The sequence below is a fragment of the Monodon monoceros genome, unplaced genomic scaffold, assembly GCF_005190385.1.
Source record: "Monodon monoceros isolate NGI ecotype Baffin Bay Population unplaced genomic scaffold, NGI_Narwhal_1 Super_Scaffold_8, whole genome shotgun sequence".
NCBI classification, from domain to species: Eukaryota; Metazoa; Chordata; class Mammalia; order Artiodactyla; family Monodontidae; genus Monodon; species Monodon monoceros.
Window position 1 is genome coordinate 46,083,136 of NW_021703785.1, and position 15,578 is coordinate 46,098,713.

General features: G+C 35.4%; 1 pseudogene; it reads right to left on the reverse strand.

The window, feature by feature from the left end:
* Window positions 1-6,377: 6,377 nt before the first annotated feature.
* On the reverse strand, window positions 6,378-7,374 carry LOC114888322 (annotated as a pseudogene).
* Between the last annotated feature and the right edge of the window lie 8,204 nt (window positions 7,375-15,578).

The following is a 15,578-nucleotide window of genomic DNA, read 5'->3' on the forward strand; positions in this document are numbered from 1 at the left end:
AACTGTCTAGTTTCATCAGGGGAATTAATTCAGACATTTCTATCAATGTATCTCTTTGAAATTTGGCTTATTTTATACCTTTAAATATTAAGTAACTCACTAAGTAAGCTCACATTTTGAAAAATAGAATATTTCATTTAAAACAAACAAACAAACAAAAAACACATGCTATTAGGCATTTAAGAACTAGGAACAGGATATATACATTTTATATCTATAGTACCTAATGGAGTTATTTTCTAATGGACATCAATAAATATCAGTTGTATAAATTAATGTATTTTCTTCAACATGAAAGCTAGCACAACTGAATAAATTAAGGAATTCAGTGTCACACCTATCTATATTATGTGATTTAAGGTATATGAGGCAATACACCATATTAGCTTTTTATTAATGATCACATTTTCCAAATTAATGTAGTTAAAATTCATACATAAAGTATATTTTCAGCCATGTAAATATATTCAATATATAGTTTCTTTCCATATACCCATTATAGTCAGAAACCACATCTTAAACAAATACACACTGCCTAAATTATCTCTAAAGTGATTAATTTATTTGGCATAAAAGTTATGGTCTACTTAATTCTTCTGCTTTAATAAAATTAACATTTATGTATGCCTATCATTTCTTTTGTGGTCTTGGATAAGTCATATCATCATGATGGAAATCATTTTCCCCACTAGAAATTGAAAATTGGACATGATAGTCTCTTTGTGACCATTTCAGTTCAAAGTGTACAATTCTTCTATGATTACATTAGATTAAAACATATGAATTGCCAATATTCTACTTTCATTTGACTTATTAATGTAACAATTCCATAAAGTTTTACTTAGTATTTTTGGCCTGCTTTTTATGCACCTGGTCTCAGCCAGAACACTATAAATATATTGGGTACTTGGTAATTTAGAATTGTTTTTAACCATTGGAATCGCTGAAAGTGGAAAGAGCTGAAAGAAAGAACATAGGAAATAAATCTGGGCAGATCATGAAATATTTCCACTCTAACACTTGTCTATGGCTATCACAGAACACACAGTTACATCCAATCATCAAGACTTGTGGAAACAAATAATTTTGTGATATTATTTGTGATATCTTCCTGGCTTTAAGGTGACCCACATCCTTGACAAAATGTAACTGGGTTGTTTCCATAGTTACAGTAAGTAGAGTGTAACAAGCCTACTCATCTCCTTTGTTTTCAACCTTGTGAACTAAGGTTTTCTTTTTTTTTTTACTTTTTCTTTTTGCCAAAATATCCCCTTCATAATGCTATTCAAGTCATTTTCTGTACCCCACCACAAACGTGAAGAATAATCGGCTAATATTTTTCACTTGTCTCCTAGAAAAAAGTTAACTATGATGCTGTTTGACTCTTTTGACTATTTGATTTGTAGAAAATTTCAAATGGACTCAGTAGTTTCATGTTCGTAGACATAATGATTCAAAATTTTAATAATATGTATATACACAGAATTTTAATAGTCTTCTCCGTGAAGGTAAGCACATACCCATTATTTACTATCAAGTGTGTGATGTGTTCTATTACAGTGCCTGAGAGTATTGAGGGTATTTAATTCCCCTAAATATGGTACCTTTTAATGTGGCCAATATGTCGGTAGGAAATGTGTTTTTTAAAGGTAACCTTCAACTTCAGCATTTTAAAAATAATCATAAATCCAAATTAGTGTAGTTCAAATAAGTACCTTTAATTACATGTTTGTATATGGCAACCTCCTTATTATAACTGACCCTACACTAGGAGTAATGTTTCTCTTATACTCAGTGATGTAGATTCAAGGGAAGCCTATGTATAACTCCAGAAGATATTTCTCTGTGAAAAAAGAGTCTTTGTATGGAGCCATACAAAATTGTTCCTTCAGTCACACAAATTGATCAGTGGTGCTACATTGTGCTTTTATAAATATTGCCTAGAGAGATGATCATCCGAGAAAACTAGACACTTAGATTCATTTTTACTTATATCTACCAGTGGATTTTGAGTAATATCAAGAGACCAAGTCTTCTGATGCAGTAAGTTAGAAGAGTGATATATTAGGAAATGGGTGCTTTACAAATAATGTAAATTTAAATGACCACCTATATATTTAGAGATCTTGTGTTGTTGATTTGCAAATTTCAGAGAATTGTAGAAACTTTTTATTTTGGTTGGGTCAACATGGTAAAATTTATAACTTTTAAATAATATATGTAGTGTGTAAAGAGTGTTTTTTATAAGGGCTACTATGTCTACATACATTTACATGAGAGAACAAAGGTGGTATATTAAACACATAAGTTTATATTATTAATTTATTCATAGTATAGGATGCATATATTTAATTATATAACTAAAATTCATATAGTTTTTAATATCTTATTACAGGTTGGTGAGTAATTGACTACATATAGGATTTTCTGTAGAGGTATATTTCATAACTAGCTACACTTCTCTAGGAAATATCCATTAAAAATCGGGTCTTATAAGTTCTACAACACTGAAGCATGATCTATACAAATTTCCTACTCCTGGGTTAGATTTTGATATTAGATTCAAATAATCATTAAAGTGTTAATTACTGTAGTACAATTTTAAACAAAGAAGTATCGTTTATGTCTAATTAATTTTACTTTCTTACCTAGCCATTCTCATGAATCTGCCACAGGTGCACAAAAGATAGATCTCTCTTTGATCATGAGAGTGAGATACAGTAGCCTCTGAAAATATTGTCTATTTCTTATCAGATGGATTTATCTCTTTAACTTATTTGCATCTGTTTCCTTGTATCTTACATACAATTAGCAACAACTTTTTGCTACACAAATGTTTTCTTAGGACAATCTTGATCATCATAATTTAATAATGGGAAATGGAATTAAGTGACTTTGATTACCTTTCTATGATGAAAACAAAAACAAAAATCTACATCAATAAAGTTAATCCAACACATTTTAAATAAAAATGCATAGCTATATGAGATAATTCTTTATTCATAAATTTTCAGTACCAAATTAATGTAATTCTTTGCCCAAATCATTTACTTGTTAATTTAAAGGGAACTTCTAGAGTTTAGGAAAAAAAGAAAATATGTGACACTAACTCCTTGGGTCAGTATTTTCTGACTTGAAAATCTTTAAAAGGATGTTCAGATGTATGGGACTTACATTTAAATATGGCTTATACAACAGTTTCTTCTGAGAACACACATTTTTAAAATATTTTGTATTCTATGTCATTAAAACATGAAATCATATCTCCCCAAATTAAATAAGATTGAGCTAGGCTAGGGTAGAATAGGAGAAATTCTCCCTCCTACGTTCCTTTTCCAATTTAGAGTATATAATTTAGACTAGGTTACAACATCTTTTTTCCTCTTTAGGATCCTCTGAAACAGGTGGTATAATCACACAGCCCAGGTACATGAAGCTACTATAAGTGTAACAACCAAAGTTATATCATGAGAGGCAATTAAACTGATATACTCCAAATTGGTCCTACTAAGCCATTGCTAATGTCTTTTGATATATTATCAGTTAATGCACTCTGAAATTCAGAGGCAAGTTTTGTAGCACATTCAAAATAATCTTATACAGATGACATACTATCTTGTTATTAAAAAAAATAAATCTTTCTACATACCAAAAAATTATATTCATTCCTTAAGTGAAACTGTCATAGGAAATACAAACTTACTTGAAAGTGCAAGAACTTGTAATCTAGGATTTCAAGGGAGACTTCTAAAATCTTATTATATTTTTTGATCAACTGCCTTTCTTATAAATGTCAATATTTTTTATCCTGAAATTCACCCCTTGAATTTTACCTACCTCATCTAGCCCCTTCTTTCTAATCTATTCAGGCTAACTGCTTCAAAAATCTGTCCTTCACCCTCATCTGCATACTATTAGATGTTCATCCTCCCTTTATTGAGACTTATCTTCTCTGCCTCTGTGATTGATGATCTCCTTGTTCATCTCCTCAGGACTGTATGTTATGGGCCCCATACAAAACAAGCAGCTTTTTGGGTCCCTTGTTAAATGGCCTGGAGTAGTAAACCCAAAGAAGAATATGTTGCCTCCAAATCCAGAGGAAAAATAAGTGTTGTGCCTTTTTTCCGGTTGTTAGGGAACAGATGTCACAACTTATCCTTCACCTTAGAAGGGACACCACTGGACTTCTAGAAATTTCACTGAAGTTGAAGGTCACTGAAGTTTTGACAGATTTATTTCCCACATTCTTACATATACATATCTTACTAATGTTATCATAGTGACTACAATGTGTGTGTGTTCTGTTTCTTTGGAGAACTGTAACTGATACAGATTTCGGTAACAGGACTGGTTCTAAAAGAACAGAATCTTACGGATGAGCTTTCTGGATTTTTTCTGGGCTTCTAGAATCCTAGAATTGGTTCTCTAGTCTGAATAGTTTTAAAGGCACTAATAACCCTATTTCCAGTGCTAAAGAAGTCACTGACAGTCAATGTCATGATGCAGCAACAGAGATATGCAAAATATCACTATTGGGTATTTGTAATTAAATACTTATAAAAGGCATTGTTCTGGGTCACCATGTAGTTGATACCTTAAACATTTCAGCTAAACTAATGAGTTTAAATAAATTGACTTTTTACTGCTCTTTGAGTTCTCTCACTTCACTGCATTCAGATCATTCTTAATAGATATATTGGTTATTTTCATGAAAACTATAAATGTTGTCAGAGTTATACTAAGAAATTTAACTACTATGTCTCCTAAATACTGTCTGGCACCTCCTTTTCGGTCACAATTGCTCTTCCTTATCCCCTAAAACAGAAATTCTACTCCTTTACTTGCGAAAACCTGCCATCTCTTTGGCACATAGTGAGATCTACATCTATATCTCTATCTATCCACATATCTGTATATAACATTATACATATTATATCTATGTTATACATAGATATATCATAATTTTATATGTTGTCAGTTTATAGTTATTATAAAAAAAGCATCTCCATTAATTATTTCCTTTGTGTTTTCCAAGAACAATAAATGTCCTTTTACATGTGCCCTCCTGAGCTTTGATTTGTCTCATTTTTGAGCACATTCACAAATACATGTTTTACTGTATTTTTGCTGTTGCTGCTATCTTTTTTGGTCAAAATTCATTTTTATTCATAAAAATAAACACTTATTCCAGTTTCAATCATTATGCTGGAAGTTACTAATTAAAAAAATATAAATAATCACTTAATAACCCTGTTTTAACTAAGACAACAAAACTGTGGCTTAAAAAATAAAAGTATTCAGCACCATTTGATCATATACCTTTCAGACTTTGTTCTTAAAGTTTCTGGAACTTTCCTGTCTGTGAAGTACAGGAGTTGCTGAGTTATGTGAGGAACTCTCTCTGTGGCAACCAAAGAGAAGTTAAGCAATCAGTCTATATTCAGCCTGCTAACTTGGACTATACAATGTTCCCTTCCTCTCCACTCTAGCTCAGGAGGGACATGCTTCTAAGCACTGAGGTATGAAGAGTCCAACTGTTATTAGTTGGAAAGACCAGTTCTAATAGCAAATAATGGTAAATCTCCAACACAGATGCTACTGTCCTTAATGTCCTGTGGTTTTAGGAAATTATGTAAATATTTTGGATTTAGTTCAAGTTATTCAGAAATAAAACATGTTTAATAACGTTAAACTACTCTGCCAGAGTAAGTGTCTGCTGGTTTAGTATCCTTATAAAAGAAAAAATATATATATGTAAAATACATGTAGGTAAATCATAGTCTTAAAGTACACTTAGAATACTGCTTTATTTAAATCAAAATCTAACAAAGTGTCTTCAATTAGAAGAAGCTAATGAAACTAAATCCAAAGTTATGACAAGGGAGACTTGCTCTCAGTTAAAGTTGTATTGCTTAGAGAACTTAAAGCCATTCTAGGCAAGGTTAAGTTGGCACTTCCTTATTATTTACTACACATAATTTCAATCAGGTTGGGCCAGTAATGAGCATTTCTAAATACAATATTTCAGAAAAGTCCATAGAAGTGTTTCAAAGACTTTTATGCAAAAGAATGTCTGTCTGTCTTTCTGTTTTGGTGAGTAGTATGCCCATCAGAATTTCCTAATAACACAAAGAAAAAGGCCTGATCAGATGTCACACCTGATCAGATGTCAAAGGAATGGGAGGTGAACTATTAGGTCACCCGTAGAGCTTCTGCTAGCCTTTTAGTATATGCTGTTCACCAGTGTGAGTCAGGTGGACTTTTGTGAGAGAATAGTGTTTGGTAGCCAGGAGATTTTTGTGGCATTTCTTCCTAAGTGGAATACACAACAGATAAGGGAATAGGGGAGGTAATACAGGGAAGTTACTCTTCCCAGCTCAGAAGGAGTTGATGAATCCCATATATGTATCCAAGAAGCCCATGGGATCCTCTAGCTGTGGATAGTGGCTAATGTGGTCATCCAGAATGACACTGTGGACTGCAGCAGCATTTTCCTGTACAGCTCCGAAAACTCTGGATAGGGATTTACCAGATCCAATGGCCCTTAGATAAAATGAATGGGAATAGATACAATGACAAGAGCTCTCACCCAGTGTCTTCTAAACTTTTTCATCTGATTGATATACTGCAATAGACTGTCGATAACCAAGTTCCTGTCATTGTGGTGTATCCCTGCCCACATGTCCCACAGCTCACTCTCACTCTCAGAGGGTCAGGTGTACAGCCCCAAATCTGAGGAGAAACCTCAAGAGAATACAAAGTTCATCAGTCACGTGAGGATGGGTGACAGCATGCCTCCATCTTTGAGAAGGTTTTGGAGAAGGAGAAGAAGGTGAGCTTCAAGAAATATACCTCCATTTGACAGACAGAGACTCTTAATGGTAAGCTGACCAGATCTATTCTGCTTGAACCTATAGAGCAGCTCCTGAGCAAAGATATCTCCACAGACATGAGACAACAAGTTGATCCTACAGTTCTGGAACCCCAGATGCCGCAAAAGCGCCTCCACGATGCTGGCCTGCTCAAATATGGAATAGTCATGTGGTCTTGGTTTGTCACTGAAGCCAAAACCTCGGAAATTGAGGACAATCACTCAATGAAACCTGAGGGTCAGACTTCCCATATCTTGTACCAATCATAGCTGGACATTGTAAAACCATATAAAAGCACGACTATCTCCGGACTTCAAACCACACCCACAGAGTCTTAGTAGAAGATACTCAGTCCCTTTTAGATAAAAAAAATTGCCTGATGACTTCCATGATTGAAGAAGAGAGGAAAGGTGGGGGTGGCGGGAGGAGGGGCGGTGATGTGCAGATAGGCCGCAAGCAGGGGCATAGCCAATAACCCCACCTTAACCCACCACTCCCTCATCCTGATTCTGGTAAGACTTGGGCTTCAAGACTCCGTGTTTGGGGGACAACTGTTGCTGCTGTCTTTAAGTGTTTTTATTATTTTTTCTTTTTTTTCTAACTTTATTGTGGAATAATTGACATAAAAATTTGTATATATTTAAAGTGTGTAACTTGATGATTTGATATACATATACATTGTGGAATGATTAACAAGATCAAGACAATTAATATGGTCATCACCTCACATAAGTGATGTAGTTAACTATTTATTCCCTGATTGTTTTGATTTAAAGGAATCTAAAGTCATAATACTGAGTCATTGCATAAATAAGTTACCTTGAAGAGAGTCTTTTTTCTTTCTAAATTTAATATTAACAAGCTCAATATCTAGACTGGTAATAAATCCCTTGATTTATCCCATTAAGGTGCATGTCTTTTAATTTTGTGTTCTTGTGTAAGTTTTATTTCAGCTGTAAGCACTCTTTGCAGAATATTAGTACTTTAGCAAATGTTTGTCTATTTCTCTAACAGTGCTAGAAGGATGTGAAGCATTTAATGATTTTGATATGGAACCCATATTCATGATGAAAACTAAGACAATGTTTCTTTCCTTTCTACACCAGGGATGGCTTCAGGTGTAATTTTGACTAGAGTTTTTCTCACTAGGGCAGAGAGCTCTATTGTTGAGGTATTTTTTGGTTTTTTGTTTTTGTTTCCAATTTTGCGAAGAAATAGTAGGCATATTCCTTCGGGCTCTCTTAACTCAGTTATGAAACTGATTGCCCATTCCTCTAATATGCTTGGAAATACAAAAAACAAAAAAACAAAAAACCAAACAAAACAAAACAAAACACTGAAGCCATTTTCCGCTCATTATGGTTCTATAGAAATACAAAATCATCATGTCTATTGAGCAAAGACACTTTGAACTCTTCCCCAAAGTGAAGGATTAGCTCCTTCTGAAACTTTTATAAGTGCTGTGGCCTTAATATGAAAGTTGTTTTAAGTTGGAAGTCACTCAGACTGGCTTATTTTAATAAAAGTCCATCCTGGGGAACAGGCTGCACATAATTGACAGCAGTTCACCATCCTTTTGGTTGATCTTTGGTTACTTGACCTCCCTAACTTAAAATAATTGAGTCAACAACCCCTGCTTATCACAATAAATAAACTTTATAATCATTCTTCTATCTTCATATGCTTCATTTAACTCAGTATCCTCTTCTGGACTGCCACAGAGATACCTGTGACCAATACCAACTGTCATGGTTACATGACTGCCTGTTCACTGCCTCCAAACTCCCTTACCTTCTACTCTTCTGCTAGAAGTACTTTCTCCGTTTGAAAATATTGTATCAACATCTCTTTCTGGCATGAAACAGTACTCCAGCTCACCTGCTATAATTCTTAATCTGGATCTTAAGAAAAAGATCAATATGTACTAAATAGAATAGTCATTGACTTCCATAGACTCCATAAGAGGTAACTAATTTTCTCTAAAAATAATATATCAGAAAATAATTTAGGGCAATGAATTAGCCATAATATAGCCTTAATATTTATTTTGGGTATACTGGACCTAAAATATATTCCTGCTTAGATTACTACAGTGACAGGAGATACTCCATAAATTACATAACCCTTTGACTGCTGCTGCTGAAGACTCAGACTTTTACAGGTTTGTTATTTCTCCAAACTCCATGAAAGAATAAACCTCCAACCATTGTGAATTTCAATGCTCACACTCTTAGATCCTTGTAGAAGACAATTGGGCTAGAGACCAAGAGGGGAATGCTTCATTTACTCTAATGCATAAATTTTCTACTTGAGCTGCTATGCTATGTGACTCTAAATTGGCTATCTCCACATTTGGGAATAACACTAAGGACTATGTTGGGTGAGTCACCGGTGTGTGGTGAAAACATACACAAATAATTAAATCAGAATTTTGACATTTGATTTACATTCATTTTTATGTATTTTTTAAAATGTATATCTTGTATATATTTTTCAATGTACATTTTGTACTAGAACCATAGGGTATATTAATAATTTGCATGTAAGTGTGTATTTATTAAGGTGTAGTCAAAAAAAATTTTTTTTTTACGTGTGGAGCTAAACAATAAGGAAATTTGTAGAAACTGCTTCTCCAAAGGACTGTTTTAACTCCACAGTTCCAGATACCTGGGAGCCTGTCATGAGCTCCAAAAAGTAGACCAAAAATTGATTTGTGATTTTGAAGGAACTTCCAAAGTGTTTTCTAGAGTGGTTATATGTTTTTACTTTTTCATCATTAAAGGTTGAGTGTTCCAGTTTCTCTACATCCTCATCAGCATTTGGTGTTGTCAGTGTATATATATTTTTTATATTTGTCATTCTGATAGGTGAGTAGTGATATGTAAACAGCTAACCACCAAAAATTTCTCTCCTAGGAATTTATTCAAGAGAAATGAAAACCTATGTTCACATAAAAACCTGTACTTTAATGTTTAATAAAGTTGTTACTTTACTAATAATAACCAAAACCTGGAAACAACCCAGATGTTCTTTAATATGAGAATGATTAAACAATCTTATGGTGCATTCAAATCAGAGAATACTATTCAGCAATAAACAGGAAAAAAACATTTAAAAACACAAAAATGTGTCTGAATCTCTGGGTAATTATGCTGAGTGAAAAATAAATCCCTAAAAGTTACATACAGTATAATTCCATTTAAATAATATTCTTGAAATGACAAAATTATAGAAATGGATAACAAGTTAGTGGTTGTTAGAAGTTAAGGAGAAGTGAGTGAGAAGAAAGCAGATATGACTATAAAAGGACAACATGAGACATCTGGATGGTTATAGAAATGCTCTGTTTCTTGACTGTATCAATGCCAATATTCTACTTGGGATATTGTCCTATAGTTTTTGAAGGATGTCAACTTTAGGAGAAGTTGGGTAAACAGTACACGGGATTTCTCTATATTATCTTTTACAACTGCATGTGAAAATACAATAACCTCAAAATAAAAAAAGCTTGATTTAAACAGTAATATGTGTGCCTTCCTTTCCATGTCTGGGTAATCCTTCAAAAACTGATGTTAATATTTTTATTCTCTTGTATATCCTTCAGTACAGTAATGGTGACAGAGGAGAAAAGGAAGGGACACATGGCCAAATGAAGATCATTGTAAAGTTCAAAACTCCTGAAGGTATTTTCCATCCCATATTATATTAACAGTTCAATAAATAAAACATTTTCCATATTTTGTAATGTATTTCAATTGTATTTTTGTATATTTGAGTAAACTCTCAAAGGTCAGTTGATTACTTTCACAAATTTGAACAAATTTCAAGCTGACATTAAAAATAATTGTAATCAATTTTCCAGATTGGCCTATTTTTCTACATTTTGCCTCCAAACATTTAAATTTTGAAATGCTTACTAAGTAGCTCTTGTTAATAATTTTCCTGAACAAGTTGATTATTCAAATAGTATAGACTAAGGCAAGGTCTAATTGTTAATTCTCTAGATTAATTAATCTCTCCTCCTATTTCAAGGCAAACATACTAAAACAATAGACATTAAATATATAACCTGATCTCTCTCCAGAATGATAAATCAAGCATATCCCCTTCATTATTACTTAGTATCAATAGAAGAAAAGTGTTATAAAGATGCTTTCTATTATTGTAGTTGAAATTGATATAAATGTTCCTACAAATGTGATATGGAAAATAAAAATGTGTCTTTCAAAAACTGTCTTAAAATATAAACTTAACTACCACTTCTGAAACAATGAAGTAGACATACATTTGTCCTACATTTTCTGCTAAATACAACTAAAAATGCTGGACATTATATATAAAATATTTTAAGACTTAAAGAAAAAGAAGAAGACAGGGAAGCTAGGAAACATAAGATCCAAGGAGCAACACAGTGGTGAGTTCCCTGGGTTTTCTTTTTACCTCATAAATCAAAGACTTTAAGCTGAAAAAGCTGAGAATTAAAAACACCAACAGGCACAATCAAAAACAGCCCAACCAAAGCTTGCTCTCTCTCGGTAAAGGAGAAACTTAGCAAAAAGTAAATATTTTTTAGATAATAACAGTGCTATTAATTGTAAACACCTCAGAAAAAAACACAATCTCAACCCTTCCCACACCAGCAGAGGCAATGAGGGGAACCTGAACTTCCAACCTTGAGGGTCTGTGAGGATGTACTCAACTATACTGCTGGAGTAGTATCAAAAAGGCCAAGTAGGGAGCCAGGGTTCTCACCTCTTCCTGGCAGTAACAAGTTATCTTCTCCCCCACGTGGTATCACTGGAAACAACATGCAGAACCTGAACTTCCATGTCCACCCTGAAGGAATAGAGTATCCCTCCCTCTTTACAGTAGACAGTTTCAGAGCATGTCTAGTGGAGAGTCAGGACATTCAACTTTGCACAGCAATAATATATACACATCCACCACAGTGGTTATGAAGATGAAATAAAGATCCCATCTTTGACCAGCTGTAATGAGGCCCCTCCCCAACCTTGGGTATCGATAGAGACTGAGTGAGGAACCTGCAATTTCACTTCCACCTGGTATTAAGGAGAGAGTGCCCAACCTATCTCAAGCAAAAACAGTGTCAGAAAAAACATCTAAAAGAGATGGTTTATATAAGATCCAGAGACCCATAACATAATAGGAAAATGTCCATAATAGAAAAATTCCTCAGGGAGTGGCTAGGGTGGCAGAGTAGGAAGACCCTAAGCTCACCTCCTCCCATAGGCACACCAAAATTACAACTATTTACAGAACAACAATTGATGAGGAAGACCAGAAGATTAGCAGAAAAGATATTCCATAACTAAAGATATAAAGAAGAAACCACAAGACAGGTAAGAAGGGCAGAGATGCAGTATAGTCAAGACCCATACCCTCAGGTGGGTGACCTACAAACAGGAGGATAATTACAATTGTAGAAGTTTTCCCCAAGGAGTAAGGGGTCCAAGTGCCACATTGGGCTACCCAAACTGGGGATCCTGAATCAGGAGATAAGACCAGAGAACTTTGGCTTTGAAAGCCACTGGGCTTACTTTTGTGAGATCCAGAGAGCTGAGGGAAAGAGAATCCACTCCTAAAGAGCACACACGAAATCTCATATGATCTGGGACCCAAGAGAGATGCAATAATTTGAAAGGAACCTGGGTCAAACCACCTAATGAACTTGGAGAGTCTTAGGAAGAAACTGGAGCTCACCCTGAGGACATAGACACTGACAGCAGCCATTTTGGGGAGGTCATTCTAACATGAGGATGCTGGTGCTGGCAAATGCCAATTTAGAATCCTCACTCTGGCTCATTAGCTGTGGGACCTAGTCCTGCCCACCAGCCATGGCTGGTGGCAGCAGTACTGGAAGCTTCAGACCAAGCAGTTATCCAAGAGAGGACACAGTTCCTTCCACCATTAGGCCAGGTGCCTTAAGAACCCTGAGCCCACAGCCTCCCCAAACCTAGTCCTGTCCACCAGAGGGCCCATGACGCAGCCCCACACACTAGTGCACTGACACTAGCCACAGGACCCCTTGGGGCCCCACAGCCAGCTGTACAAACCCAGTGCCCACCCACCAGTGGGACTGATAGCAAATCCAGGATCCCCAGGCCCTGCAACCAGGGCAAGTGCTGACCCACTGTTGGGCAGGGCTGAGTCCTAGGGTGGTTGATTGCAGAGCTAGGGGTCCCAGACCTAGTGTTGTCCTGCTGGTAGGTGGAGCCAGTTCCTGATACAGTAGGCTGCAGTCTGGGGTGTTCAAAGCTGATGTCAGCCCAATGCTGAGTATGGCTGGATCTCAGGGTTGTCAGCTAAAGGGTCCTAGGTGGCTTGGAGCTTGTGTCTGTCTGCTCGTGGGTAAGTCTGGGGTCCAGGTTGTACCTGGGGATAATGCTGGCTACTGGTGGACAGAGTCAGATTCCAGGGTCTCTTGCTGCAGTGTCCTGGGGTTCCTGGAGATAGTGTTAGCTTAACGGTATTTGGGGCTGCAGCCAGCTACTTCATGACCCAGCCCTACCCACAAGTGGCCAGCAGCCTCTACATAATGCAGGGTCTGTTAACCAACCAGACGGGAGGCTATCCCCAACTACAAGATTTCCCACAGTAGTCAGCTAGACACACAAAGGAACCACAGAGCCATGTAGGGGGCAGCCCAATAGCATACAGTTTTGATGACCAGAGGAGTGTGTGCTGCTGGGACACATAGGACATCTCCTACAAAAGGCCACTCTCCAAGGCTGGGAAATGAAATCAACCTACAAAATACATAGAAATAAAAACAGTGAATTAGGCAAAATGAGAAAACAGAAGACTATTTTCTAAATAAAGGAACCAGTTAAAATCCAAGAAGAAGAACTAATTGAAAGAGTTAAAAATATAAAGACAAATGAAACATAGCTGAAGAATAGGATAACTGAAATAAAAAATACACTAGAAGAAATCAATGGTAGATTAAATGACTCAGAAGACAGGATCAGCGAGCCAGAAGACAGAGTAGTGGAAAACACTGAAGGTGAATAGAAGAAAAAAAAAAAAGAATAAAAATAAATAAGGTTCGTTTAAGAGACCTCTGATACAACATCAAGCATACTAGCATTCACATGATAGGGGTCCCAGGGTCCCAGGAGGGGAAGAGAGAGAAAGGGGCAGGGGCAGAGAACATAGTTGAAAATATAATAGCTGAAAACTTCCCTAACCTGAGAGTGAAAACATCCAGGTCCAGGTCCAGTGAAAACATCCAGGTCCAGGAAGCTCAGAGAGTCCCACACAAGATCAACCCAAAGAGGACCACACCAAGACACACTGTAGTTAAAAATTGCAAAAATTAAAGATGAAGAGAGAATATTAAAAGCAGCAAAGGAAAAGCAACAAGTTACACACAAGGGAAGTCCCATTAGGAGTTATGAGTTGACTTTTCAGCAGAAGCTCTGCAGGCCAGAAGAGAGTGGCACAATATATTTAAAGTGATGAAAGGGAGAAACTTACCACCAAGAATACTCTAATTGGCAAGGCTTTAATTCAGATTTGATGGAAAGATCAAAAGATTTACATACAAGCAAAACTAAAGAGTTAAGCACCACCAAACTAGCTTTACAAGAAATGTTAAAAGGAACTTCTCTAAGTGAAAAAGAGATGGCCACAACTAGAAATATGAATAATAGAAAAGGAAAAATTCCAGTGGTAAAGGCAAATATAAAGTTATTATTGAAGATCAGCAGAAAGAAATGGAAAAATTCTGTATCCCCATCATTACCAAGCTGTATCAGAGCACAGGAGGCATGCAAAGAGGAATGCCAGGAGGAATGCCTGTGGTCTTCCCTAGTGGTGGAGCTCCTCCGTCTGGTGGTGTCTCCTTTGGGTCTAACAATGAAGAGGTTGATTAAGCCAACCTAGCATAGATTAAGCATTGTTCCATGCAAAACATTGAAGGACCCAACTTTGTAGCAAATTCCATGGCAGTTTTACAGTTGAGCTGCTATAGTAAATAACTGAGCATTCTTGATTCTTGAACATGGAAAGTGTGCACAAGAAAAGGAAATAACTGCACTTTTATAGGTACTGGATTGTAAGTGGAAAATTCAATGTCTTAAATAAAACTATATTTAAAGTTGAAAACAAAACAAACAAAGAAATAAATAAAAGTTAGTTAATAAATAAATGTTAGTAAGTCAATCATGTACAACTAATAGGAAGATTAAAAGACAAAAGTAGTAAAATCATTAATATTCACAAGTAGTTAAGGGATATTCAAAACAAAAAGATATGATGTCAAAACAGTAAATGGTTGCAGGTGGGTAAAAACTCAGGGATGTTAAAATGCATTTGAAATTAAGAGATCACCAAAATAAAATAATCATGTGTATATATACATTTATTGCTATATATAAACCTCATGGTAACAACAAACCAAAAATGTATAATAGATACACACACAAAAGACAGAAAGGAGTTCAAATATAACACTAAAGATAAGTGTTATAAGGGAAATAATAGGGGAAGAGAATAAAAGTAGAAAGGAACAGAAAAGAACTACAAAGTAACCCCAAAACAATTAACAAAATGGCAATAAGTACATACCTATTGATAATTATTTTAAATATAAATGGATTAAATATTTAGATCAAAATACATAAAGTGACTGAATGGATACAAAAACAAGACCCATATATATGATGCCTACAAAAGATTCATTTC